At 47.0% G+C, this 25,234-nt stretch overlaps 1 protein-coding gene across 3 annotated transcripts in view; it reads left to right on the top strand.

Annotated features, from left to right (window-relative positions):
- GJC2 (gap junction protein gamma 2) overlaps positions 1–25,234 on the top strand; it is a 139,277-nt gene that overhangs the window by 34,062 nt on the left and 79,981 nt on the right. The window contains exon 2 of one of the 3 annotated variants that reach the window (XM_075588073.1): positions 8,733–8,835. The gene's annotated coding sequence lies outside the window, so the exon portion shown is untranslated. Of the gene's footprint in view, positions 1–8,732; positions 8,836–22,651; positions 23,055–25,234 lie in introns of those variants that run through there. The other 2 variants (XM_075588072.1, XM_075588074.1) reach the window with 2 other exon arrangements.

Here is a 25,234-nt window from a genome sequence, read left to right as displayed (position 1 = left end):
CCTTCTCTGGCTATCATCCTCTGGCTATCATCCTCTGGCTATCATCCTCTGGCTATCCTTCTCTGGCTATCCTTCTCTGGCTATCCTCCTCTGGCTATCCTCCTCTGGCTATCCTTCTCTGGCTACCCTTCTCTGGCTACCCTTCTCTGGCTATCCTCTTCTGGCTATCCTTCCCTGGCTACCCTTCTCTGGCTACCCTTCTCTGGCTACCCTCCTCTGGTTATCCTTCTCTGGCTATCCTCTGGCTATCCTCTGGCTACCCTCCTCTGCCTACCCTCCTCTGGCTACACTTCTCTGGCTATCCTTCTCTGGCTATCCTCCTCTGACTATCCATCTCTGGCTATCCTTCTCTGGCTATCCTCCTCTGGCTATCCTCCTCTGGCTACCCTTCTCTGGCTATCCTCCTCTGGCTATCCTCCTCTGGCTATCCTTCTCTGGCTACCCATCTCTGGCTATCCTTCTCTGGCTATCCTTCTCTGGCTATCCTTCTCTGGCTACCCTTCTGTGGCTACCCTTCTGTGGCTACCCTTCTCTGGCTATCCTTCTCTGGCTATCCTCCTCTGGCTATCCTCCTCTGGCTATCCTCCTCTGGCTATCCTTCTCTGGCTATCCTCCTCTGGCTATCATCCTCTGGCTATCCTTCTCTGGCTATCCTTCTCTGGCTATCCTCCTCTGGCTATTCTTCTCTGGCTATTCTTCTCTGGCTATCCTCCTCTGGTTATCCTCCTCTGGCTATCCTCCTCTAGCTATCCTCCTCTAGCTATCCTCCTCTGGCTATCCTTCTCTGGCTATCCTTCTCTGGCTATCCTTCTCTGGCTATCCTTCTCTGGCTATCCTCCTCTGGCTATCCTCCTCTGGCTATCCTCCTCTAGCTATCCTTCTCTGGCTATCCTCCTCTGGCTATCCTCCTCTGGCTATCCTCCTCTGGCTATCCTCCTCTGGCTATCCTTCTCTGGCTATCCTTCTCTGGCTACCCTTCTCTGGCTATCCTCCTCTGGCTATCCTCCTCTGGCTATCCTCCTCTGGCTATCCTTCTCTGGCTATCCTCCTCTGGCAATCCTTCTCTGGCTATCCTCCTCTGGCTATCCTCCTCTGGCTATCCTCCTCTGGCTATCCTCCTCTGGCTACCCTCCAATGGCTACCCTTCTCTGGCTACCCTCCTCTGGCTATCCTTCCCTGGCTACCCTTCTCTGGCTACCCTTCTCTGGCTACCCTCCTCTGGTTATCCTTCTCTGGCTATCCTCTGGCTATCCTCTGGCTACCCTCCTCTGGCTACCCTCCTCTGGCTATCCTTCTCTGGCTACCCTCCTCTGGCTTTCCTTCTCTGGCTATCCTTCTCTGGCTATCCTTCTCTGGCTATCCTCTGGCTACCCTTCTCTCGCTATCCTTCTCTGGCTATCCTCCTCTGGCTATCCTCCTCTGGCTATCCTCCTCTGACTATCCATCTCTGGCTATCCTTCTCTGGCTATCCTTCTCTGGCTATCCTCCTCTGGCTATCCTCCTCTGGCTACCCTTCTCTGGCTATCCTCCTCTGGCTATCCTTCTCTGGCTTTCATTCTCTGGCTACCCATCTCTGGCTATCCTTCTCTGGCTATCCTTCTCTGGCTATCCTTCTCTGGCTACCCTTCTCTGACTACCCTTCTGTGGCTACCCTTCTCTGTCTATCCTCCTCTGGCTATCCTCCTCTGGCTATCCTCCTCTAGCTATCCTCCTCTGGCTATCCTTCTCTGGCTATCCTTCTCTGGCTATCCTCCTCTGGCTATTCTTCTCTGGCTATCCTCCTCTGGCTATCCTCCTCTGGCTATCCTCCTCTGGCTATCCTTCTCTGGCTATCCTTCTCTGGCGATCCTTCTCTGGCTATCCTCCTCTGGCTATCCTTCTCTGGCTATCCTCCTCTAGCTATCCTCCTCTGGCTATCATCCTCTGGCTATCCTCCTCTAGCTATCCTCCTCTGGCTATCATCCTCTGGCTATCCTCCTCTAGCTATCCTCCTCTGGCTATCATCCTCTGGCTATCCTCCTCTAGCTATCCTCCTCTGGCTATCCTTCTCTGGCTATCCTTCTCTGGCTATCCTCCTCTGGCTATGCTTCTTTGGCTATCCTCCTCTGGCTATCCTCCTCTGGCTATCCTCCTCTGGCTATCCTTCTGTGGCTATCCTCCTCTGGCTATCCTCCTCTGGCTATCCTCCTCTAGCTATCCTTCTCTGGCTATCCTCCTCTGGCTATCCTCCTCTGGCTATCCTCCTCTGGCTATCCTCCTCTGGCTATCCTTCTCTGGCTATCCTTCTCTGGCTACCCTTCTCTGGCTATCCTCCTCTGGCTATCCTCCTCTGGCTATCCTCCTCTGGCTATCCTTCTCTGGCTATCCTCCTCTGGCAATCCTTCTCTGGCTATCCTCCTCTGGCTATCCTCCTCTGGCTATCCTCCTCTGGCTATCCTTCTCTGGCTACCCTCCTCTGGCTATCCTTCCCTGGCTACCCTTCTCTGGCTACCCTTCTCTGGCTACCCTCCTCTGGTTATCCTTCTCTGGCTATCCTCTGGCTATCCTCTGGCTACCCTCCTCTGCCTACCCTCCTCTGGCTACCCTCCTCTGGCTACACTTCTCTGGCTATCCTTCTCTGGCTACCCTCCTCTGGCTTTCCTTCTCTGGCTATCCTTCTCTGGCTATCCTTCTCTGGCTATCCTCTGGCTACCCTTCTCTCGCTATCCTTCTCTGGCTATCCTCCTCTGGCTATCCTCCTCTGGCTATCCTCCTCTGACTATCCATCTCTGGCTATCCTTCTCTGGCTATCCTTCTCTGGCTATCCTCCTCTGGCTATTCATCTCTGGCTATCCTTCTCTGGCTATCCTTCTCTGGCTATCCTCCTCTGGCTATCCTCCTCTGGCTAACCTTCTCTGGTTATCCTCCTCTGGCTATCCTTCTCTGGCTTTCATTCTCTGGCTACCCATCTCTGGCTATCCTTCTCTGGCTATCCTTCTCTGGCTATCCTTCTCTGGCTACCCTTCTCTGACTACCCTTCTGTGGCTACCCTTCTCTGTCTATCCTCCTCTGGCTATCCTCCTCTGGCTATCCTCCTCTAGCTATCCTCCTCTGGCTATCCTTCTCTGGCTATCCTTCTCTGGCTATCCTCCTCTGGCTATTCTTCTCTGGCTATCCTCCTCTGGCTATCCTCCTCTGGCTATCCTCCTCTGGCTATCCTTCTCTGGCTATCCTTCTCTGGCTATCCTTCTCTGGCTATCCTCCTCTGGCTATCCTTCTCTGGCTATCCTCCTCTAGCTATCCTCCTCTGGCTATCATCCTCTGGCTATCCTCCTCTAGCTATCCTCCTCTGGCTATCATCCTCTGGCTATCCTCCTCTAGCTATCCTCCTCTGGCTATCATCCTCTGGCTATCCTCCTCTAGCTATCCTCCTCTGGCTATCCTTCTCTGGCTATCCTTCTCTGGCTATCCTCCTCTGGCTATTCTTCTCTGGCTATCCTCCTCTGGCTATCCTCCTCTGGCTATCCTCCTCTGGCTATCCTTCTGTGGCTACCCTTCTCTGTCTATCCTCCTCTGGCTATCCTCCTCTAGCTATCCTCCTCTGGCTATCCTTCTCTGGCTATCCTTCTCTGGCTATCCTCCTCTGGCTATCCTTCTCTGGCTATCCTCCTCTAGCTATCCTCCTCTGGCTATCATCCTCTGGCTATCCTTCTCTGGCTATCCTCCTCTGGCTATCCTCCTCTGGCTATCCTCCTCTGGCTATCGTCCTCTGGCTACCCTCCTCTTGCTACCCTTCTCTGGCTACCATCCTCTGGCTATCCTTCTATGGCTATCCTTCTCTGGCTACCCTTCTCATGATACCCTCCTCTGGTTATCCTTCTCTGGCTATCCTCTGGCTATCCTCTGGCTACCCTCCTCTGGCTACCCTCCTCTGGCTACCCTCCTCTGGCTACCCTCCTCTGGCTATCCTTCTCTGGCTATCCTTCTCTGGCTATCCTTCTCTGGCTATCCTTCTCTGGCTATCCTCCTCTGGCTATCCTTCTTACCCTTCTCTGGCTATCCTTCTCTGGCTATCCTTCTCTGGCTATCCTTCTCTGGCTATCCTTCTCTGGCTATCCTCCTCTGGCTACCCTTCTCTGGCTATCCTTCTCTGCCTATCCTCCTCTGGCTATCCTCCTCTGGCTATCCTCCTCTGGCTATCCTCCTCCGGCTATCCTCCTCTGGCTTTCCTTCTCTGGCTACCCATCTCTGGCTACCCTTCTCTGGCTATCCTTCTCTGGCTATACTTCTCTGGCTATACTTCTCTGGCTATCCTCCTCTGGCTATCCTTCTCTGGTTACCCTTCTCTGGCTACCCTTCTCTGGCTACCCTTCTCTGGCTACCCTTCTCTGGCTATCCTTCTCTGGCTACCCTCCTCTGGCTATCCTTCTATAGCTATCCTCCTCTGGCTATCCTTCTCTGGCTATCCTTCTCTGGCTATCCTTCTCTGGCTATCCTCCTCTGGCTATCCTCCTCTGGCTATCCTTCTCTGGCTATCCTTCTCTGGCTATCCTTCTCTGGCTATCCTCCTCTGGCTATCCTCCTCTGGCTATCCTCCTCTGGCTATCCTTCTCTGGCTAGCCTCCTCTGGCTACCCTCCTACGGCTATCCTCCTCTGGCTATCCTTCTATAGCTATCCTTCTCTGGCTATCCTTCTCTGGCTATCCTCCTCTGGCTATACTTCTCTGGCTATCCTTCTCTGGCTATCCTTCTCTGGCTATCCTCCTCTGGCTATCCTCCTCTGGCTATCCTTCTCTGGCTATCCTTCTCTGGCTATCCTTCTCTGGCTATCCTCCTCTGGCTATCCTCCTTTGGCTATCCTCCTCTGGCTATCCTTCTCTGGCTAGCCTTCTCTGGCTACCCTCCTACGGCTATCCTCCTCTGGCTATCCTTCTATAGCTATCCTTCTCTGGCTATCCTTCTCTGGCTATCCTCCTCTGGCTATCATTCTATAGCTATCCTTCTCTAGCTATCCTCCTCTGGCTATCCTCCTCTGGCTATCCTTCTCTGGCTATCCTCCTCTGGCTATCCTCCTCTGGCTATCCTCCTCCGGCTATCCTCCCCCGGCTATCCTCCTCCGGCTATCCTCCTCCGGCTATCCTCCTCTGGCTATCCTCCTCCGGCTATCCTCCCCCGGCTATCCTCCTCCGGCTATCCTCCTCCGGCTATCCTCCTCTGGCTACACTTCTCTGGCTATCCTCCTCCGGCTATCCTCCTCCGGCTATCCTCCTCCGGCTACCCTTCTCTGGCTATCCTTCTCTGGCTATCCTTCTCTGGCTACCCTTCTCTGGCTATCCTTCTCTGGCTATCATCTCTGACTATCCTCCTCTGGCTATCCTCATCTGGCTACCCTTCTATAGCTATCCTCCTCTGGCTACCCTTCTCTGGCTACCCTTCTCTGGCTACCCTTCTCTGGCTATCCTTCTCTGGCTATCCCCCTCCGGATATCCTCCTCCGGCTATCCTCCTCCGGCTATCCTCCTCCGGCTACCCTTCTCTTGCTATCCTTCTCTGGCTATCCTCCTCTGGCTATCCTCCTCTGGCTATCATCCTCTAGCTATCCTCCTCTAGCTATCCTTCTCTGGCTATCCTCCTCTGGCTATTCTTCTCTGGCTATCCTCCTCTGGCTATCCTTCTCTGGCTTTCATTCTCTGGCTACCCATCTCTGGCTATCCTTCTCTGGCTATCCTTCTCTGGCTATCCTTCTCTGGCTACCCTTCTGTGGCTACCCATCTCTGGCTATCCTTCTCTGGCTATCCTTCTCTGGCTATCCTTCTCTGGCTATCCTCCTCTGGCTATCTTCCTCTGGCTATCCTTCTCTGGCTATCCTTCTCTGGCTATCCTTCTCTGGCTATCCTCCTCTGGCTATTCTTCTCTGGCTAACCTCCTCTGGCTACCCTTCTCTGACTACCCTTCTGTGGCTACCCTTCTCTGGCTATCCTTCTCTGGCTATCCTTCTCTGGCTATCCTTCTCTGGCTATCCTCCTCTGGCTATCTTCCTCTGGCTATCCTTCTCTGGCTATCCTTCTCTGGCTATCCTTCTCTGGCTATCCTCCTCTGGCTATCCTCCTCTGGCTATGCTCTGGCTATCCTTCTCTGGCTATCCTCCTCTTTGTTTATGTATAAGAAGAATTCTTCTGGGGATATTCGATGGAAAAAGAATCATTTGTCCCAGAAGTCACAAAGAACTGCACGTATTTTTCCCATTCAACCCCCTCTGCTAGGACCTTTACTCGTGCATAAAAGAACAACCCTCATTAACGTTGTCATACAAGATGGATATCGTTTTATCTCTTATCTAACTAAGTTTGCAAATACTTTCTCAAGCTATTAATGTAACAGTTATTTCCTTTGGACTTGTAATGTGTCCCAGAACCCTGCTGCCCCCAGGGAATGGCAGAGAAAATGCCTTTGCCTCAATGTGTTTTCCCAACTAAACAAAAGCGAAATAAATAATTGAGTCTATTTGTTCCTCTCCGTATCTCAGGATAACCCAGCTTCAGCACAGGTGGCTCAATCAGTCCTTGCTTCAGCACAGATGTCTCAATCAGTAGCTCAGTCTTTGATTGAGCCACTGATTGAGCCACCTATGCTGAAGCAAGGATATCCTGAAGCACAATGTGGAGTTATGCACAAAACATACACTATAAAACATAATGAAACAGGGAATGAGGTCCCAGAAAACAATGTAGCAAACAAATCCATCTATTCCTTACAATATCATATTTTATGCATAAGGTGCAGATTTTGCACCCCAGAACTGATACATGGACCCCAAAATATTTACCAACTGTGGGAAGTTCCAAGGTTGATTGTGTTACTGTTGAAAAGAAACTACAAGTGTAGTAATTTAAAATACCCCCCTTTTTTTTAGATAATGGGGAAATCCCTGCCACCACCTGAGGGACTTAGCTAGTATAGGCGGGACCGCATTACAATGGGTTTCCTCATTCCTGCAGGGCCGGACCGAGCAGTTGGCTATGGGGTTCCATGTGTCACTGATGGGACCTGTCCCCTTTGAGGTCCCTCAAGGGTTGGTGCTTTCACCACTCCTGTTCAATGGATATATCAAACATCTGGGCAATATCATCTGGAAGCATGGTCTGAAGTGACACCAGTATGCTGATGACACCAGATCTATGTTCAGGTGAGAACAGGGACTGTTGTTGTTACATTGATGGCTTGCTTAGACTAGGTGGGAGCATGGATAGGGATGAACTGGTTGAAGACTGAACTAATGAGTATGGGACATGGGGGTTGCGTGCTGCCCATAATCAATGGTTTACAGCCACTGCCAGGTTCATAACCTCTGCATCCTCTTTGACCGGAGTCTCAACATGCGTGCCCAGGTGGTCTCAGTTGTTAAGTCTGTCTTTGTATGTGAAGCTGTTTTGGAGCTTGCGTCCACTCCTGTCATCTTTGAACCTTGAGTCACTGGTCCATGCCTTTGTGTCTACAAGGTGGGACTACGGGAGAGGGAGTGGCTCAGTGAGTAACGACACTGACTGGCACTGAGAGTTTGAAGCAGGGGAGCCTGGTTCAATTCCCGGTGTCGGCTCCTTGTTACCTTGGGCAAGTCACTTCATCTCCCGGTGCCTCAGGCACCAAAAACATAGATTGTAAGCTCCACGGGGCAGGGACCTGTGCCTGTAAAATGTCTCTGTAAAGTGCTACGTATAACTAGCAGCGCTATACAAAAACATGCTGTTAGTATTATTATTATTACGGGAATGCATTATATGCACCAGTGTGCCTGATTCAGAGGCTCCAGCTTGTGCAGAACGCTGCAGCTCCAATGCTGAGACGTGTTTATCACTTTGAGCATATTACTACCATCTTACGTGATCTGCACTGGCATCCAGTGTTCTTCCAAGTTCAGTTCAAGTTGGCCGTAATGGCCTTAAAATCCTTGCAATGTCAAGAGCCTGACTATCTGCCGTCCCTTCTGAAGCCGCAGAGGGATACTGGCTATGACCACAGGTCCTCAGTGGGGGTCCGCCTCTCTATGCCAAGGGCACTGCACGCTACGCCGGGTGGGCGCGCCTTCTCGTGTGCAGCTCCAGAGGTCTGGAACGCGTTACCGCCAGAGCTCAGGTGTATACCGACTTTACCACTGTTTCGGGCTCGGTGTAAGATTAATCTCTTCCTTCTGGCTTTTCCTGTTTAACAAAATAATTATATATCATTTTAGTTTGTTCTTTAAATGTAAAGTATTATGATGCCCCCTTACGTGGAGGCGTGTTTTTACTCTAAAAATAAATGATGAGGAGGATGAGGGTGTGGGACAGTAGCCATTAGTCTGGGCTATTGAAATGCTTAATTTCATTGCTAATGTCACACATGGAAGAAAAAAAACATTTGATTAATTTGATGTCTTTAACAAAGTACAAGATACTTATTATCAACAGGCTCGTGACATTACAAGAGCATGCTCCTCGCAAAACTCAATGTATCAGATGATTAAATTCCCTGCACTTGTCTTCAGGTTGTTCAGTCCCGTCCCACTTCCATCAGGTAACATCTGCCCTGGCTCTGGGGGGAATACGACAGGATATAAGGCCAAGTCATTCAGAGCACTGTGTTCTGCTGTGTCGTCCTTACCACGAGCACAATCGGGCCATTGAACGATGACGTGACGCCCATTGTGCTTGGTGGGGAGAGGATGCCTGGATCCAGGAGAAGAATGATGAATTGTATCTTCTCTGTCCCTTTCAGATCTGAAGTTAACACCGTCCAGCTCACAGTACCGCTCTCCCTGGGGATGCTGTGAGGAGTCGAGGAGTCACAGCTATCTGGTTTTTTTTTTCGTTGTGGAAAGGTAATGTATGCGCCAGATAATTCCTCTTATTCGTTTACTTAATGCAGCGGATTAACACTAAAAGAGCCGTACTCACCTCTGTGACTACAGCCACTAGCAGGAGCAGAGGTTTATCCCCGGGTGAACTTCCAAATGCATCATTTATTTTATGTACTGTAGATCAGCATATTGAAGTTCAAATAACAAAACGAAGTCATGCAGTGTAATATTCTCATGCTTGGGAAATTGGACCGTGGTCGGACTTATTTGAAATAGCTATTTTATGTCGCCATAAATTCCAGATAGTGGTTGTTGGAACTTTTTCACGGATTAACAGAAACAAAATAAATCGAATGAATTCCAATACTTGTCTGGGGTGGCAATGACGTGGCTCTGAAACTATTTGGAAGGGTATGATGGAAATGGTTTATAAATAGTGATTTCTATGATCTTCTGATATCAATTAAGTCTGTTCTTCCGAATGGCCAGAAATGTTCAGGGAAGGAGCACAGAGGATGTATCCGGAAAAGTAAGAGTCCGTAGGGTAACATTCACTAGAGAGTGATATTATTCACGGGCGTTCACTTAAATAGCACGTTAATGATTAGACGGCAGTGATGGAAGCGTACAGGACCAAAAAGTGTGATCAGATTATTGCAAGTAATGACACCTTATTTTGGGCGAGCATGTGAACTGTTTTATTTATAAAATACTTCACCAGGTAAAAAATACATTAAGAGTTACCTCTCGTTTTCAAGTATGTCTTGGGCTCCAGGGCTGGTGCAAGGGTATTTGTGAACCGTCAGCTTGCTCCCCCGCCCCCTCCCCCCACCCCATCTCCCTCCTCGCCCTCACACACACGTTTCATTTTTAGATTTTGTTTTCTAACTGAAAATTTTAAATGTGATACCCCATAGATTTTTTCTAACATTCATACACACTCCCCCTCTCCCTGTCATTCTCAATCCCCCCTCTCTCCCTGTAACTTTCCCCTTCTATCTCCCTCCCCCTCTCTCATTCTCTCTCCCCCTTCCCTCCCTCATTCTCTTTCCCCTCTCTGTCATTCTACCCCTCCCTCTCTCTGTCATTCTCTCCCCCCTCCCTCTCTCGGTCCTTCTCCCCCTCGCTCTCTCTGTCATTCTCTCCCCATCTCCCTGTCACTCTCCCCCCTTTCTTCATTCTCTCTCCCCCTCCCTTTCATTCTCTCTCCCCTTCCCTCCCTCATTCTCTCTCCCCTTTCTGTCATTCCTCCCCCCTCTCTGTCATTCTCCCACCTCTCTCAGTCATTCTCCCCCTCTCTCTCTCTCTTTCAGTCTCTCCCCCTCTCTCCCTGTCACTCTCCCCTTCTATCTCCCTCTTTCTCTTTCTCTCTCCCCCTCCCTTTCATTCTCTCTCCCCTTCCCTCCCTCATTCTCTCTCCCCTTTCTGTCATTCCTCCTCCCTCTCTGTCATTCTCCCACCTCTCTCAGTCATTCTCCCTCCTCTCTCTCTCTATCAGTCTCTCCCCCTCTCCCTGTCACCCTCCCCTTCTATCTCCCTCTTTCTCATTCTCTCTCCCCCTCCCTCATTCTCTTCCCTCCTCATTCTTTCTCTTCCCCCACTGTGTCATTCTTCCCCCCTCTGTCATTCTCCACCCTCTTTCTGTCATTCTCTCCCCCCCCCTCTCTGTCATTCTCCCCCCTCTCTGTCATCCTTAGATAGTTACATAATAGATGAGGTTGAAAGAAGACATGCGTCCATCAAGTTCAACCTATTTAGACAACAGATACTTTATCCTGTATCCGTACTTACAGTATATTGATTGAAAGGAAGGCAAACAAATAAGCCCAGTGACATATCTTCCAATAATATCTCATAAGGGGAAAAATAAATTCCTTCCTGACTCCAAGAATTGACAATCGGATTAGTCCCTGGATCAACATTCTTCCCATGTTTACTTATTTGATATATCCCTGTATTCCTTTCATTTCTAAAAAGATGTCCAACCTTTTTTTGAACAATTCTATTGTATCTGCCATCACAGTCTCCATGGGTAATGAATTCCACATTTTAACTGCCCTTACTGTAAAGAACCCGTTCCTTTGTTGCTGGTGAAATTTCCTTTCCTCCAACCTTAAGGGATGACTCTGTGTCATTTGTACTGCCCTTGGGCAGGCTTAAAATGCTTTGGCCAAAGAGTTTAACTAAATTACCATTTTTCAAGAGATATATAGGTGTTCCACTGTGTATTTTTGCCATATTGGATGTAGCTCTGGGATGCTTTGTTTTTTACATTTACTGTGTAATGTCATTTCTGACCAATGGGCTTAGGCAGGATTTATTTCTATAAAATACACCCAGTTTGGGATAGATTTTGGATGTCAGTTTGTCAATATGCAAACCAAATGTTAAATGTGAGTCAAGCCACATACTGTACACAAATATTTAAAGCTAGTAACTGAGGCAGGATTAGTGTTAGAGCTGCTTCTAATCAGTAGCTCTGTCGTGGGAAGCTTGCGAAATTTAGCCTTTGTCCCAAACACCAAAGTTAGTTGTTTTGTCAGCGTTTAAATACAGTTTGTTTGGGGTGATTCAGTTTTCAACCTATGAAAAATCAGATTGCAGACCACTTTCCCAGTCAGAGAGGCTGGGACTGCGTGCATATAGGATAGTATCATCAGCAAACAGTACATATGCAAAGACGTTGTCTTGGGGGACACTACAGGTCATTTCCAAGTGGTTAGAGTTGGAACCTGAGATAGACACATGTTGGGATCTTACTGATAAATAAGAGATAAACCAGGCTAGAGCATGTCGTCCAATACCAGAGCAGTGGAGTGATTCTGGCAGCAGCGTTTAGGATAGATTGTAGGGGAGACAGGAGAGAGGCAGGAAGGCCGGACAGCAGGAGGTTACAGTAATCGAGTCGGGAGAGAATGAGGGCCTGTGTCAGAGTTGGGAATTAGCGCATATTTCCATGACTTTGGGTAAGGGAGGTAGAATAGAGCTAGGTCTGTAGTTTGAGACAATCTCTTTGTCTCAGCTTTTGAAGACAGGGATAACTATAACCAATTTCCAGGCCTTAGGCATTTGGCCGGAAGACAGAATTGAGTCGATGATTAAATAGTTCCATGACTATGAAGCTAGTCATGAATAATGATCATCTAATAGTTTAGTGTTTTATAGTGCCAGTCTTACAATTAAGGGCACAAAGTTACTTCGACCCAAAGATTGAAGTCTATGTATCACGGCAATGTTATAGTTAAATATATTTGTCGTTTGCCTCTTGGTATTAATATCTTAATGTAGCTTGCCATTTAGGGAACAGTTGAATTACTGTTTATAGTGTGATATATCGAATTCTGGCTCTTTGTCCATCCTTTTATCTCACTGTGTCAAAAACCATCAGCCAGGTCTGAAGAGCCTCTGGATAACAGCGTTAGCAACTTACACTCAGGTGTTCAGGAGCTCTGCTATGTCACTTAATGGTGTGTCTTTAAATGACAGTAACGTAACACCAAGCCATGTTTTCTCCTGCAACGACCATAGTGTTAACTATACTGAACATTAGTGATGATGACATGCCGATGAGGCGTTATGATAACATCGTATATCCACTAAAGTCCATTAAGGTTGACGCAGGGACCTAACATTACAATATTTCAATTCTACCTAAACTTTGAGTTACTCTTTTCCAGACATTGAAAAGTGGCCTTTGCAGTGTCTGGTACAATGTAAATAACATAGGGCTATTTCCCAGCGTTATTTCCCTCTCCCCTCTCTTTCCTCTTCAGCAATGCCCTATTTCGGGGTCTGGGTAGGAGTAACGCCATGAGATGTATTTCGGATTTTATTTGTATATAATTAGCTCTGAGGATACCATGTTAACTCAGGGAGCACAACACATATGTTTCTGTTTTAATGTTCACATTATCAGGTCTGATGTCACAAAGCTGTAAGAATCTGGCCCAATGAAATGACTCGTGATTAATGTCAGTTTGTTGTTCCTCCCCTGGCCTGCTTCACTCATTACCGATATGCATACTTACCCTCTGTGATAGCACGAAATATAACATGGGTGAAGTGGTAATGATTGCAGTTTATTAATAGAAGGGTAGGGCGCGTCCCGCACAATGACATCACACAAAAAGCGGGAGCTAAATTGAAGTAAAAACCCTCCAAAGGTTCAGCTCGCCTTGTTTACAAATGAACTAGGACAATGATTTTAGACATGTTTATTGTTGCCTTATAGAATAAGAAGGCATCGATCACCCTGACTTAATAACGTTGGTATTTAGAGGGACTGTGTAGTAGCTTTAGGCATTGGATGTATGTATGCATGTATACTTTTTACCTGAGCCCTGTAGATGTTTGCCCAGATTACCAATATACTGTATTGTAACTACAGAACGAGACATCTCCAGCGTTCTTTGCCAAATCTCTACGTATATTTACCCACGAACCATTGATATCTGGGCTTAAAGTACCCTTAAAATAGTGTTACTGGCGATCCTCGCTTATCCGACAGAATGCGTCCCGCAAACCGCCGTCGGATAGCGGACCGTCGGATTGCGGATCCATGGTAATCGGCGGCGGTGACCGTCGGATAAGTGGGTCCAACGTTGGATAATGCATCCATAATGCGACTGCATTATGCGGCGCCGGATAAGGCATCCAAGGGAAAGAGGGACGTCGGATACCAAGGACCACCTGTACTGTCCTTCAGTGCAATAGAACACAATATTGTTGAATATAGATACAAAACCCATAATATATATATATATATATATATATATATATATATATATATATATATATATAGTTTTTTTTTTTTTTTTTTTAAACTATCGTTACACTGGGCAGCCACATTCCCAAGTAGGGACACCCTACTCTCAGATGTATTTTGTGATAAGAAGATCGCTGTTCCTGGCAAACACACCTTGTGGGAAAGTGCAGATCGTATGTGTGTGTGTTGGGGGGAGGAGGCGGTACACAGAAAGATGTGAAGATTCATGGCTTCCTGTTTTTGTATGCTTTATTTAGCCATCTATAATTAGTTATCTGGCTGTCAGCCTTGGGGATAAAGACCATGGAGAATTAATAAGTGCAGAAACAGCCAGAGACTTCAACACAGATTCAAACAAGGCAGCTCAGCAGTGGGACCTGCAGTGCATTCTGGGCCCGATCAACAAAGCTCCGTTCACTCAGTTCTCATAACGTCACATTACCTAAACCAGGAATTGCCATTATTTCCTCTGAGGTTATCACATTTCCTCAAAGTTAATTATATGCAAAAACCACCGCCGTTGTGTACCTCATTCGTATAGGCTTAACACCACGTCATTGCGGCTTAACGTTGCATTATCTTCCAATAACGTGATGTTAAGTGTGTTTTAGCGTCATTCCGATCCAGACCCCGAAATAGGCATTTAACTAGTTTTTAAAAAAGGATAAACACCCACCCAGACCCTGGAAAAGCCCCATTTCAAGCTATGGATATGTAACATATGCTAACAGGTCAGGTTTTCAGGACCGTATGCCTGAGCGAATATAAAGAAAGAAAGAATCCCTTTAGTGTGGCACTAGAGAGGTTCACCCTAATTAAAACTTAAATTTTATTATACCTGATTAAAATAAATTGTTTGGAATAACCACATACAAAAAACAAACATACAATGATATTAAAAGACGGAGAGGTGTGATAGGGTGTTTAGTGGAGGTATAATTATATATAAATACCTCTCTAATTAATACTTAGTGGACCCTATAGTAAGGGTGATCGCTATACTGGATATGTATAGGTATATATCAGACCCCTAGCCAAAAGCAATGGAAGGAGGTAAAGGCAGATGAATATGCTTAGCTGTTGGATGTGAGACTGAGTATATTGCTGGCTGAGTTGAAGCAGCCACTACTCACTGCACATGGTGTCATTAAATATACTGTTGTAAGCTTTATTGTGACAGGTCTAGTATGAGGCCAGCCACATTCACTGCAGATATATAGTAGATCAACCCTAGGGTCTGAGTGCTCTTGCTGCCCACGAACGCAGTCTACGAAGCACTCAGACAGTATATCACACACACCTCACCGATGAGCCGACGTCACGTGACGGTGACGTCAGACGTACCCTACGTACGTTTCACCGTAACTGGCTTCATCGCCTGAGCCACTGATTGAGACACCTGTGCTGAAGCATTCACTGATTGAGCCACCTGTGCTGAAGCAGGGATATCCTGAAAACCTGACCTGTTGGTGGCCCCTTGAGTGCTGGAGTTGCCCACCCCTGCTCTAACTAATGTAGTGTTAAGTCCCTGCATTAACCTTAACACACTTGTGGATATGCACTGATAGCGAGGAACGTCTCTTTTGAATTTCATTATCACTAGCGAGCATTATAGTGAACACAATGCGGTTCCTGGGAGGAAGCAGGACTTAAAGGTACGTTATTGGCCTCCGAAGATATGCAGTAAGGCTTAATGTGACGTTAACGTAGGTTATCATTATATGAAGTCACTTAATGTTGTGGATGTTTTTGTGTGCAGTAAAGTCTTGCAGATATCACTAACACCAAGAAGGGATATGAAGTACTGTGTAAGCACACGCACTTGGCAATATCTTGCTAGTTTGCTGAGCATGTGGAATTGGTTGTAGCAACCTCAAGTGCTCCAACCCAAACGCATCCCGTTACGTTTTTACAGCTGCAGTTCCACTTAGCAACGAAAGCAAAAAGGTGATTGCATCCAACCATGTAATATCCACTCTACTGATTCATTTGTTATATAAATAGGTTTTCTTTTCTTTTTTTAAGTATACAAAAAAAAAGACATAAATACAGCACAACAGCAATGCAATATTAAATATATATCGCTATTAACAGATGGTAGTTGGCGATTTGTACCCATTTCAGGAGGAGGAGCAGTGGTTGTGGGTATTAGTTCTGTTGGGTCTGACACCAGCACACCATTCCAGTCACTATGTGCTTTAGCCTCATCAACTCAATATACCGGTAGTTCTTATGGAAATTCTTTTAGTAAGTGTGGGGTGTGACTCATTTAAATATACTTTGTGTAACCATTAGCATATCTCCCAGGGTACCTCAGGTGTGCTCCTTTTTTTAGCACAGACATCTCTCCCTAGTATATTTGGAGGGGGGGTTGTGGGAATATATATTCAAAACTGGAGACCATATTAAATTTCAACAACTCCTCTTCCCAAAGTAGCTGCTTGGATTTTTTGCAATCCATCGGTCGGATTTTTACTGATAGTAAAAAAAAAAAAAAACGATTTTGCCTTTTTAAAACTAATCTGTGGAACTGTCATAGGAACAGGCCAATCCACGTCAGATTTAGGTAGAAAATTCACCCATCTCCAGCTGGGATCCATTGAGAAGAGAGATTGGGCTGCCGGGAAACCCATCCAGAAGAGAGCGAGAATGGCAGAGCTGGATTACCCAATAGTCAGACTAAGCCAGTGCTCAGGGCATCAGCAAAGCAGGGGCACCACAAATAATGAGAACATTTTTTGAAAGAATTTGATATTTCTAAAAAAGCATCGATGTAGGCACCATGGGAAAAATCTAAACGTTGTTGGGTTTTTCTTAGACTCCACTATATACTCTTTCCCCATTTTTCTGTTCTCTTTTATGTAACTTATCCCCAATTAAACCAGAGGGGGTTCTACTAACGTAGATTGAAATAATGCGAGGAAATCAAATCAAAATGTGTTGCAATAACTGTAAATTTATGTTAAATTATTGATATATGTTTCTGAATTATATATACTTGATTCATTTTTTCTCTTATATATTATATATACTGATAATGGTGGTAACATTGGCCCTTTGTGGATAACTTTGGCCCACCATGCAAAAAAGTTGAGCGTTTTTTAGTCGAATATTAAGCGCAAAATTTGGAAAATGTTCACGTGTTAATTTGTTGGTCACAATACTGTAGTTGCAACATCTGCCGTTTCTAAAATCATTCTCATTTTCACCGTTAGATGTCAGGACCGACGCCATTTTATATGTTAGTCCTTTATGGCTCATTGCTGCATCCCTACTACACGGCCTATGCATGGGCTTTGCGTATCCCCCACACTTCATGCTTAATCTCATTTCTGTAAGGTTTTGGGGCGACGCGAGCCATAGAAAGGTTAGAAGGCTAGGAGAAGAGAGGGATAGCAGGATGCCGGGATCCCATCAAGAAGAGAGGGAGAGCGGGCTGCCATGATCCCATGGAGAAGAGAGGGAGATCAGGCTGTTGGGATCCCATCAAAACGAGAGGGAGAGCGGGCTGCGCAATCCCATCGAGAAGAGAGGGAAAGCGGGCTACTGGGATCCCATCAAGTAGAGAGGAAGACCAGCCTGACGGGATCCCATTGAGAAGAGAGGGAGAGCGGACTGACGGGATCCCATCGAGAAGAGAGGGAGAGTGGGCTGCGCGATCCCATGGAGAAGAGAGGGAGAGTGGGCTGCGCGATCCCATGGAGAAGAGAGGGAGTGTGGGCTGCGCGATCCCATGGAGAAGAGAGGGAGTGTGGGCTGCCGGGATCCCATGGAGAAGAGAGGGAGAGCGGGCTGCCTGGCCCATCGAGAAGAGAGGGAGAGTGGGCTACGCAATCCCATGGAGAAGAGAGGGAGAGCGGGCTGCCGGGATCCCATCGAGAAGAGAGGGAGAGCTGGCTGCCGGGATCCCATCGAGAAGAGAGGGAGAGCTGGCTGCCGGGATCCCATCGAGAAGAGAGGGAGTGTGGGCTGCGCGATCCCATGGAGAAGAGAGGGAGATCAGGCTGCCGGGATCCCATGGAGAAGAGAGGGAGAGCGAGCTGCCGGGATCCCATCGAGAAGAGAGGGAGAGCGGGCTGCCGGACCCATCGAGAAGAGAGGGAGAGTGGGCTGCCGGATCCATCGAGAAGAGAGGGAGTGCGGGCTGCCGGGATCCCATCGAGAAGAGAGGGAGAGCGGGCTGCGCGATCCCATCGAGAAGAGAGGGAGAGCGGGCTGCGCGATCCCATCGAGAAGAGAGGGAGAGCGAGCTGCCGGGATCCCATCGAGAAGAGAGGGAGAGCGGCCTGCCAGGATCCCATCGAGAAGAGAGGGAGAGCGAGCTGCCGGGATCCCATCGAGAAGAGAGGGAGATCAGGCTGCCGGATCCATCGAGAAGAGAGGGAGTGCGGGCTGCCGGGATCCCATCGAGAAGAGAGGGAGAGCGGGCTACGCGATCCCATTGAGAAGAGAGGGAGAGCGGGCTGCGCGATCCCATCGAGAAGAAAGGGAGAGCGGGCTGCGCGATCCCATCGAGAAGAGAGGGAGATCAGGCTGCTGGATCCATCGAGAAGAGAGGGAGTGTGGGCTGCCGGGATCCCATCGAGAAGAGAGGGAGATCAGGCTGCTGGATCCATCGAGAAGAGAGGGAGATCAGGCTGCCGGGATCCCATCGAGAAGAGAGGGAGAGCGAGCTGCCGGGATCCCATCGAGAAGAGAGGGAGAGCGAGCTGCCGGGATCCCATCGAGAAGAGAGGAAGAGCGAGCTGCCGGGATCCCATCGAGAAGAGAGGGAGAGCGGGCTGCCGGACCCATCGAGAAGAGAGGGAGAGCGGGCTGCTGGATCCATCGAGAAGAGAGGGAGTGTGGGCTGCCGGGATCCCATCGAGAAGAGAGGGAGAGCTGGCTGCCGGGATCCCATCGAGAAGAGAGGGAGAGCTGGCTGCCGGGACCCCATCGAGAAGAGAGGGAGAGCGGGCTGCCGCGATCCCATGTTTGGCGTTCTGTATTCTTTTTTGTGCTGCCATATTTGGCATTTCTCTTCTGTCCATCGGCCTGAGCCAGGGATCCTCTGAAAACAACAGTAAGGTTTTTAAAAAATAAGCTGTGATTTTAATATGAATTTCTTATATAATTTCTTTTAGCCGCGATGTTTCACCAGATCTATACTCTGCGAGATCATTTTAGTAACGTTGCATCTTCCTGTCCTCTTTGGAGCGCTGAAAGTCATGTGATAGTTCTATGGAACATCCTACACATCTCCAAGTAACAACCCCGCCCCCTGTTCCACTGTTTCAAATACTTATAGTTTCAACATGCTTTAAAAAATAAAAAAAAAGTCAATACAAAGAATAAACGAAAAAGAATAACAGGAAATGTGGGCGCTCGACTTTTATCCGTCTGACTTATGATGAAATAATTACATTTAATACAATTTAACTCAGATAACCCTGCGATCTTGCCCCCTTAGCATTCCCTGCTCTCTTTTTTTAATGTTATGTTTTTAGTGTTAAAAATGATAATGTTCCGAGTATTTAGCACCTGGGGTTATCATGGTAACCGCTGGCTGTGCCGGGCTCTGGGAAGAGCTCCATTTTTAGCTTCCGGACACTCAGGATTCTCTGTGTCAGAGGCAGAAAGCTGACGCAATGTCGTTATTTTGTCTCATACCTGCGGCTGGCGGCGCCTGCGTTGCAATCCTGGCTGTGCCATTTTTGGGTAGGTCGGTGCACGCTTACAGTACTTGTTAATTTGTAAAGCCTGTAACATTTCAGCAGATCATATCTCCTGAATAAAGCTTGGTTTAAAAAAAAAAAAAAATACCCCCCCCCCCCCAAGGGCGAGATAGGATCTTCTAAAGTGAATATAAAAAATATGCAAATAAGCGGCAACCTGCACGGAGAGCGGCTTTAACGTTCGAATCTTTTTTTTTGTTTCCTGTGAAAACAGAATGTCATTTATTTTGATCTGATACGTACTGTGCTGCACGACGTGCCGTCTCTTTTGCTATTAAGTACATGTACGTACGGTATGTGGGTATATATATATATATATATCTTTATTTATATAGGGCCCACAGTATACTCGGGGCATTACAAAAGAGACATTCAATAAAGGGAATTATAAAACAATAAGCACAACAAACAAGAGGAAGGGCAATCCCTGCCCCGAAGAGCTTACAATCTAAGTGTTGGGAGACTTACAGAGACAGCAGGTGAGGCAATAAGGGCAGTGGATGGCAGTGCTTGGACACAATGGTTGGTGGGAGTGACTGTGGGTGTGGGACAGTGGCCATGAAATGCTCCATTTAAGAGGTGAGTTTTAAGATTTGAGGCTTTGAGTTTTTTTTTTATTATTCTCCGGAGCTGAACCCCATTCATTTCAGCTGCGGGGACCCCCTGGCTTCCCAAAATACAGACCTCCAAAACGGAGGCCCGTATCTCAGCAACGTTTAACGCTCCCGCGTCACGCAGGCCAATGGGAAGCTCAACCTGATGATGTCACGGCTTCCTATTGGCCCTCAGGGAGAGGAAGCTTTGAAACTCCGCCATTACGTGAACCCGACCTAGTCGAACGGCTACCGGCGCCCCCTACGGGGGTCTGCGTCTCCGGAATCAGGGGGTCCCCGAAGTTGAAATGAATGGGGTTCGTCTCCGCAGACCCCATGCTTCAATCCTATGTAAAGAAAAAAAAAATTTAATCTCTAGCTTCGATTTCCTCTTTAAAGGGCATCAAAATGACTACAAAAATAAACAGCAGAATTTGATCATTTACCTACAGTATAAACCCACGCAGACTTTTCCCGAAGGAATTAGGTAAAAAAATAATAACACATTCTCCAGAACAGTTTTACTTATTTGTATTCTGTTAAAATAAATATGTTCCCCTTTTCCCGCTGAATTGCAGCATATCAGCTACATATGTGTATTTGTATTACTGATAGGGTTGCCAGGTGGCTTCTCCAAAAATACTTGACACAATGGTGAAAGGTGCGACGCACTTGAGACACACACACACACACACCATCGAGACAAGCTCGAGAGACACACACACCTCTCTCTCTCTCTCCTCGTTCTCTGCTCCATGTTGTTTCCTCCTCTCCGGCCCCACTCTCAGGCTCCCTGACACCTCCTCCTGATTGGCTGCATTACCCAGCAGCAGCAGCCCAGCCCCCAAGCAGCAGGCCTGCTCTCTCCCTGCTCAGGGAAATCCTGCGGCCCCCCAAGCCGGTCAGGTCACTATGTCCAGAGAGGTAATACCGGTATACACATACACGCCCAGAGAGGTAATACCGGTATACACATACACGCCCAGAGAGGTAATACCGGTATACTCAAACACGCCCAGAGAGGTAATACCGGTATACACATACACACCCAGAGAGGTAATACCGGTATACACATACACGCCCAGAGAGGTAATACCGGTATACACATACACGCCCAGAGAGGTAATACCGGTATACTCAAACACGCCCAGAGAGGTAATACCGGTATACACATACACACCCAGAGAGTTAATACCGGTATACTCATACACGCCCAGAGAGGTAATACCGGTATACACATACACACCCAGAGAGGTAATATCGGTATACACATACACACCCAGAGAGTTAATACCGGTATACTCATACACGCCCAGAGAGGTAATACCGGTATACACATACACACCCAGAGAGGTAATATCGGTATACACATACACGCCCAGAGAGGTACTACCGGTATACACATACACGCCCAGAGAGGTAATACCGGTATACACACACACGACCAGAGAGGTAACACCGGTATACACATACACACCCAGAGAGGTAATACCGGTATACACATACACATACACGCCCAGAGAGGTAATACCGCTATACTGTACACATACACGCCCAGAGAGGTAATACCGGTATACACACACACACACCCAGAGAGGTAATACCGGTATACACACACACGACCAGAGAGGTAACACCGGTATACACACACACGCCCAGAGAGGTAATACCGGTATACACACACATGTCCAGTATTACCTCTCATTTTTTACTGGACAGTGTCCAAATACAGGACAGTCCGGTTCAATACTGGACACCTGCCAACTCTATTTACTAATGATGGCTTTATAATTGCTATACAAATAATGAACAAACAAAAATGACAATTGACCTGTAGTTTTGGAGAACTGAGAACATTACCAAAAGACACTGGATAAAGATTGTACAAAAAATGTAAAAAAAACTTTTGTTTACCAGAGAAATTAAAAAAATTATTTCAGAATACATATTCTTGTTTTAGAAAAGGGTCTCAGTTAGCTACATTTAACCTAATAAACTTTGACTTAGTTAACTTTTGTCCTATATTTGTATGTGGTTTTTTTAATACTAACGCAGCAAAACCACTTTCCCCCCTTTTGTTTTCGTCATTTCTTATTTGTATATATAACGCACGTGACAATGTATTATTCTACGTTCTTACCTAAGCTGGCAATCGTTTGGTGCAACTGTTATTAATCTGCCAAAATCCTCATTGCGTGCCTAACATAATGGCCGCCTTTCAGTTTCAATCAATCCTTCAGTCAGTGTACAGTAACTCAGCAGCTACAATATATCCTGATATTACTAACGTAACCTATTGTTACAGTTTGCAGCTCAAACTGCTGGGAAAATTGGCAACAAGTTATCACAAACAGGGAAGTGTTGCAAAGATCTTACACTGCTTGGGAGGTGTGATAAAACCTGCTATAGAAATCAAAGGATGCTTTAAAACACATTAAACATGGCATTAAGTGTTGAATTGAAAAAAAAACAACAAAAAAACGTCACTATTAATAGTGCTACTATTAATTAATACTACAAAAAAATATATAACATTTCACATGTCTTAAAGAATTAAGACAAATCTAATTGTTCTTCTGATGTAATCTTTGGTTCAAGACAATGTGTTGCCGGCATTTCTAGCATCCAAGGTGTTAAGCCTTAGTATAGAGTTAAATATATATATTATTTTTTGTCTCTAGACACTTTTGCAGAAGTTGCAGTTTTTGACCACTGTGGTTACATGGAAAAACCCAAAAATCCAAAAACACAGTTTTTCCCTTTCCGCTCAGCCTCTAATCCTCGTCTGCAGCAAGAGACGATGTCTTCAGTTAGCGCAGCTCTGAATCAGCACTTCAGCTGGGGGCCTTTCTCCGCCTGCGACTTTGTGACTCACACTTACCAGTCCCTGACCCTATAAGCAAAACCGTTTCTCTGGCAGGAGCCAAACTCTCTGAAGAAAAAGAAAAAAAAAAGAAAGAAGGAAAGTTTTACAGAGCGGCCGGAGTTAGGAGGAAACCCAGAAGGAGAATAACCGAGAGCGTTTTGGGAGCTGCCGACGGAATCGTCCCGGGCTGCATTCACCCGGGGACGGATATATCCATGTACGGGGTTAATTCTGCAGTTTGAGCGTCTGAGCGGGGGGACGCGGCACCGGGAAGACGTCCATGGCTGAACATTTCTGAGTATGTAGGTCTGTCATTTGCTAAGCGTCGCCAGTGGTGAAATCGGCCGAATCCTATATAGTATGTGTTTATTAACTCATATAGTGTTAGCATCTTGCTCCCCCCGAGCGAGCCCGTCTCTTCCTTTTTTTTAAAAAAAAAATGTTTTTCTAGTGTTAGAAATGTGATTTTCTTCGTCGCTAGTTTCTGCGGTTACCATGGTAACCTTTACACAACGCGAGCGCTTCATTTTAAACTCCCGGACACCTAATATTTCAAACGCTTCCATCTCCCGCCCCCCCCCCCCCCCCCCGATTTTAAAACTAAAAAAAAAAAAACGCCGGCTCTCCGCAGCGGGGGGGGCAGTAAAATGTCGCATTGAATTAACCCGTTCTGCACTGCGGCGGCCAAAACCCGCATCGCTTTCCAATGAGCAGGTGACACCCCTGTCCTTGAAGGGGTTAAACGCCGGAAACGTTTCGCCTCTGGTGCAGTCGGGATTCAATTCAAACCTGACCGTTCCCCTGATGCTGGCTGTGTTTATATTACCACAAGTTGTCGTTCCACTTAGCCCCCCCCCCCAAAAAAAGCCCCAATTTTATCGTGATCACTTTATTGTGTAATTACGTAAACATGTTGATTTTGTATTATTTTGGGGGGGGGGGAGAGGGAGGGGGGGAAACACCGCTATAATAACTGTGTGTGTGTGTGGACATCAGAAAGCGTGCTGCTAGGGAAGTGAGTGACACAGAGAACATCTGCACACTTCCAGGTTGCCGCCTCCTGGAGCTCCGTATTTGTAACCCTTTTAGGGAATGTCATAAGGGCTAGCGGGGCCCTCACGGTGTTCCCTTGCTGTTATACCTGCTTATTTCTAGTGCAGGGGTGCTCAACTCCAGTCCTCATGAGCCCCCAACAGGTCAGGTTTTCAGGCTATCCCTGCTTCAGCACAGGTGGGTCAATCAGTGGCTCAGTCGGAGACTGAGCCACTGATTGACCCACCTGTGCTGAAGCAGGGATAGCCTGAAAACCTGACCTGTTGGGGGCTCATGTCGAAGACTGAGCCACATGTGCTGAAGCAGGGACTGATTGAGCCACCTTTGCTGAAGCAGGGACTAGTTGAGCCACCTGTGCTGAAGCAGGGATATCCTTAAAACCTGGCCTGTTGAGGGTGACTTGAGGACAGGAGTTGAACACCCCCGTTCTTGGCGATATCGTGACCCTGTCTCTCACAGAGCCGCAGCCGCGATCAGAGCAGAAGGGGAAAAACGTCCCGTACATGACGTGAGCGAGCGGATGAGGCACATGTGCTCGCTACATTAGCGATCACGTGACCCTTGAACATCTGTGTCACTGCAGGGCCAGACACAGAGTTAATGGGGCTAAAGGTGCCTGCCCTGATTGTGTATTTAATACTCTATACATAATAATATTTGTTTATTCTATAGTACTGGTCATGTACACAGCTCTGTGCATAGAGTCCCTGCCCTGAAATAACAGGTCACAAGGTGAGCGACATTACCACTAACAATCCCTAATTCTCCGCCATTTGCTATCAAACTGCGACAATGCCGTCCCTGGTTCTCCACGCTCCATCAGTAAAAGTATAACCCCATTTTATTTTTACGGTTTCCTTGCGATAAGTATTTTTAGGATCTGTACAGTGAAGACTGTCTTTGTCTGAGAAGTCGCTGCTTTGAGAGAGGTCTGCTTGTCATTTTTAGATTTAGGGGATAAAACAAAATGGTTGCCGTATCTTCCATAGGAAATGGTCATTGTTACATGCTAATGATTGAATGCGTATAATTTGGGGAGAATTACAAACAGAATACCCATTATTTTTATCTTTTGTGAATGTTCTGCGTAATTCTCAGGCTGTTTTGGTACTTGTTTAAGATTCTCTCCCTGTCCTGTTTGCCAGCTTCCTTTTGCACGGTGCCCTCTCTTGCTGCTGCATTCTCTCCTAAGATAATTACCAACAGGAGGTCTCTCCGCTGGGGAGATTTTGGTAGTTGAAGAGTGTAGGGTTACTCAGCACTGCTCTATATAGCTGAATGTTCATTTTTATGGTCGGGAGGGAGGCTCTTTATAGTTGTAAGTATAGAAATTAATGAAAGAGTAAGACATTCGTGTTTCTGATCTCACATCGTCTGTAACCATTGAAAGAACCGAAAGAAAACATTAAATGCTCACACTAGATAAGAA

The sequence above is a fragment of the Ascaphus truei genome, chromosome 2 (assembly GCF_040206685.1).
Source record: "Ascaphus truei isolate aAscTru1 chromosome 2, aAscTru1.hap1, whole genome shotgun sequence".
Classification (NCBI taxonomy): domain Eukaryota; kingdom Metazoa; phylum Chordata; class Amphibia; order Anura; family Ascaphidae; genus Ascaphus; species Ascaphus truei.
The sequence above is the reverse complement of the archived record's forward strand: the minus strand, read 5'-3'. Positions and strand labels throughout refer to the sequence as shown.